The sequence below is a fragment of the Chironomus tepperi genome, unplaced genomic scaffold, assembly GCF_022539635.2.
Source record: "Chironomus tepperi strain 1889 unplaced genomic scaffold, CSIRO-AGI_Ctep_v1 contig_163, whole genome shotgun sequence".
Classification (NCBI taxonomy): domain Eukaryota; kingdom Metazoa; phylum Arthropoda; class Insecta; order Diptera; family Chironomidae; genus Chironomus; species Chironomus tepperi.
Genome location: NW_027226285.1, coordinates 37,672 through 42,522, shown reverse-complemented (window position 1 = coordinate 42,522; position 4,851 = coordinate 37,672). Strand labels below are relative to the sequence as shown.

The window sequence follows — 4,851 nt, the reverse complement described above, 5'->3', positions numbered from 1 at the left end:
CACTTGACAACCAAGTCGACATATAGTCTATGGCTTTGGCAACATGAGCCAAAAAAAAATATAAAATTTCCTAACCTACGACAACATTTTTAAATTGTAATTTACCTTAAAATTTATGTCACTGAATATCAATTTTATGGCGGTTTTTGCTTCTGTTGATTTATTTTTAAAAAAAATCTCTTTTTTTCCTCAAATGTAAATTTAAATTTGTGGAAATTTACGCTTGTAAGCTTCACGTGCCGTAATTATCATACCTTTTTAATTCTTTTTTTAACCCCCATACTAGCTTCATAACTTTTTTTTTCAAGGCAATCACGAAATTTCGGGTAATATTCAAAATGCATTAAAAAACCTTTTACAACCCACGAGTAGTTCTATTAATTATTTAAGGAATTTAAAAACTTTAATTACGATTAAAAGGAGAAAATATTTTTAAAGTTACTTCCATTGTGGATTCACCTGTGTAAAGTGCTTATTGTCGCTTTTGAAAATAGTTAACAGTTGTGTCAATAAAGGCTGAATTTTGTCAGGTCAGGAAAGTTTAATACCATATGAAATTTCATTTGAAAGGTTTGCAAGAAACCCGAGTAACACATTGAGGCCAATTTCATGTTTTGCCGTACAAATTGGACAATTTGTAATAAATAGCCGTCATGATGGCAGGGTATTGAAGGAATTAGGGTAGATTTTCGAATAGATAGAACCCCAAGTTTTTGCGATCCATATGAAAAATTCAAAACTTGGCCAAGCCCATCACTTTCACAAATCGACTGCCATGCAGGGACATAGCCCCTCTCCCTTTTCAAGGTAGCAGGGGAAGTGAGTCTTGGGACGTTTTGAAACGAAAACCTTAGCAAACTAAATAATTGATTTCAAAAGTAGAGGAGAGATCTTAATGGTAGGAAATAGAGCATCACACCTTCCTGTTTAATCAAGGATATCCGTTTAATTATCAATTTCTAATTCAATCCTTGATTTCCAGTCTTCTGACTGATTAAAGTCTATGAAAGTTCCAGATAATTCCTTATCAGCATTATTGTTCTATTGATAGATTTATTTATAAAATTTGCATTGAAAAAAACAACAGACGAGCCTTTTTATAGGAAGTCTAGCAAAAAACATGAAGTGAATTTTTTGTTGCTAAATGTGGAATTGCTTATCAATTTGTGCTTTATTTTGAAGCTAAAATAAGAAATTATTTAAATGCTACAAATCAAGGGAGTCCAAATCCTAAATCAAGAGAGCCAGGGGAAAGCCCATAACTGGTTTGGATTCGACCCCCCAACCCCTCTTCTTGAATACCTTCCTGCTCCTGGAAACTAAATTCTTGATCCTTCCTGTACCAAAAATCCAAGCTTTTTTGGAAGTTACGACCATAAAATCGAAGTCCCAACAATTCCTAAATTATTAATCATCCAGACTAAATGTACTAGACTACTAACTTCAACCACTGCAAAATCTATATTTCAAATAAAACAACAGACCGACGTGACAATAAATAAAACATTTAAAATCGGCACTATTTGTCTCAATTTATTCGACAGAAATTTCAATACTATAGAAATTTATTGCAAATCAAATTCAAAATATTCGAGTAAAGGAGAAGATTAATGTTTATTATTCGCGATTTTTATTGCAATTCTAATAATAAAAAAATTTCAACATTGTCAAGGAGGAATCGGAATTTTTTCTACTTCTTACTGTCATAAATTCTAATAAAAAAAATTGATTTTGACGGTTGAATTGAGTGCTGAATAATAAGAAGATCTTTTTGTGAATGAATTGGAAGTAATAGGAACAGATTTGATGATTTTATATTTAGAAATCTATTAAATTTATTGCAATTCTATTAAGGCTTGATCCGGTAGTTAGGAAATATTGACTAGACTCTATTTGACAATTACGGCGACGTAGCGGCACCTTAGTGAACTTACTGATCAGCCCAATATTTAGACATTATTCTCAGATGACCACAAATGAGTCAATAGATTTTATCAAGTACAATCATTAAAGTGTGGGATGACTTTGTCGCAGCTGACACATCAGATCTGACGTTTTATGCAAGGGTGTATTCAGGAGGGAACAGTGGTTGGTGTCACTCTATTAACGGATATCATTGGAAATACAGTGGTAAGAGAATATACAAAAATTGCATAATTTATATATGACACCTCGCCATACAGTCAAGTAACCCCCGATAGCCCAGGGATAGCATCATACGACCGGAAATATTAGGTCGTGGGTTCGAGTCCCACTCGGAATTCGTCATTCTGAATCATACTTTTTCTGTTAGATCACCAGATATTAGATCTACGCTTATAGTAAAGAATCCTCCCAATTCTAAACCGAAAACTAATCTCAATATAGAGAATTGTCATCCGCAAAATCACATCCTAAACCCATAACACTCAATGCTTCTCAATACCTCATTTACATATAAGCCAATTAGAATATTAATTATAAAATTTTCTAGAAAATCAAAACTACAAAAATATATATATATATGCATATCCGAACGTAGTCATGTCAATAATAAACGTGTCGATTCAGAATATACTGTCAATTCAATTTTGAATCATACTTAATTCTTATTAATTCAATCTGCTATTGTTCCAGACAGATTTTTTATATATTTTTTTCGCCAAATTGCCAGTTATTTTTTAATGACGCAAATTGCAAAAATTATTAATTTTTTTTAAAAAATTCTTATGAGGTTCAAATTCAAAGAGTAATAATAATAATTCGTGCATGCTGCCCCGTCTGCTGGGTAATAAAATTTAACAGATTTGGATTAAAAACTTTTGAGATTTTTTTGCAATCAATGCATATTATGAACCATAAAGAGATTTAATAAGTGTCGGGGTTTAATTTTTTGGCAGATATTGACTGTGTCGGGTTCTTGTGAATTGGAGTTGGATGTGATTATGATCATTTGAAAGTCAAGGAGGGTAGCAAGAAGACTATTAGGGAAAGTAGCATTGAAATTTTGGGGGATTTCATGATTTTTTCACAAAAAACCCTTAAAAAATTGAAGAATTTATTCCACAAAGGTTTTATGGATCAACCAGGGGGTTGATTGGGGGATTCGGCAGTTTATCAGAGGGTTGATAAATTATAGACTGTTGTTGATTGAGTAAGGCAGAATGGAATAACTTAGTTAGGCTTTTTATTACTTAGGCGTGACCATTGCATTGATAAGGACATACCAAGAATAGATACCCCAAATGTAGTAAACAGTATTTTTCATGGAAACCTTCTTATCGGATTGATTTCTAACTTAAAGATTTCCAACAGTTGGTTAGATTTTTAGAATCAAAGTCTAAATCTTACTTGCTTGCTTACTTCGTTGGTCGTATCGATCAATTGTGATCCATAGACTACCTTATACGTTTCCCTTCGTTTTATACCTAGTTCAATGGCTGACATTATGACTGACTCAATGGATAGCTCAACGGCTTGCTCTATGACTACCTTCCGTCTCCCAGTCATCAAATTCCACTTAATCAATATTCATGACTAATCATCACCCACATTCGCACGTCTACCCCCATTCACCCAGTTATCTTAATGACAAAAACTTTATCAGATCCTAAACAAAAAGCACTTCCGGATGACATAATTTATTGAAGCTGATAAAAAAACAGAATATTAAAAGAGGAAAGACATTTCCTTTAAATTTTATCAGGTAATCGCTAAAACGATTAAAGGTATTATACTCAACGATATTACTCGTTAGGTCATTATTGTTCTAAAATTAATTCCATAAAATTTAACTTTGCCTTTTGTTGCTGCAAAAAATTTGGAACGAAAAAAGTAGAATTGAAAATTAATGAGGATATTTAGGACCAAACAATGTTGGATGCTGACTTTTGAATAATTTAAATGGACATTTACAAGAACACGAGCCTTTTTGCTGGAATGGAGATAATTTAATTATTGCCTTGATTGATGTTTAAAGTTTTCCGCAAATGATGCTGATTGTGATTAAATAAAGGACTGTAAAGGACAGCCTTTTTGTGGGTCATTTTAAGGATGATTGGCGTTTTGTGATGAGTAAAGAAGATCTGCGAAGGATTTTCATGGTCGATTAATGTCTGACCGAAAGTTCAAGAGTGTCTTTAAGGATTTAGAACAGTTGTGGACAACCTTGATTGTAAGCCTCAACCAAAACCGCACCTGACATACGGTTCATGTCATTTCCAAGCACTTTTACTGTTCCGCGGCATACAGGTTGCACACAACTGCCTCTAGAATTAGTATTTAATTCATCTTGTGCTGCAGACCGTTCAAAAAATTTGAAAGCTTTTGAGCTTCATTAAATATTCAATTTGAAAGCTTTTAAACATAAAGTTAGGAATGTAGATTTAAAAGCATAGCTGCTATGCTGGAAGTAAAATGTAAAAAAATTTCATAAAATATTGACTGAATTCGTTCTTAATGAACCTTTAAAGAGCCTGAATAAATTGGATATTCAGCACAATATTGCATTTGGTATAGGAAGTTAGAATGCGGTAACTAGCCATAGAACCAGTTTCAGGTAGATGACTAAGGGAGGCTATGGATCACAATTAATAGCAAGCATCCAATCCATATCAAAGCTTCACCAAGAACAGAATCAACCTTATTTAAAATAATTTCCAATTATCATTTCCACGAAAACAGAATAAAGCAGCGATTAAAGGTTTAAAGACTACAAACCAGATTCCCGGTACTTCCTTAAATCAATAAGAGATTCCAAGTATCTTCTATTTGAAGAAAAACAACTCGAGACTTGATATTGATATATTTTTATCAAATTGACTTTCGTAAGATTTTAAGGTTCAATTGAAGTTTAAAAGTAGATTTCACAGA

General features: G+C 32.8%; 1 protein-coding gene across 3 annotated transcripts in view; it reads left to right on the top strand.

Annotated features, from left to right (window-relative positions):
• Nucleotides 1-4,851, top strand: part of LOC139088517 (putative receptor-type tyrosine-protein phosphatase mosPTP-1) — a 140,235-nt gene that overhangs the window by 129,086 nt on the left and 6,298 nt on the right. The gene's annotated exons all lie outside the window — the stretch shown is intronic.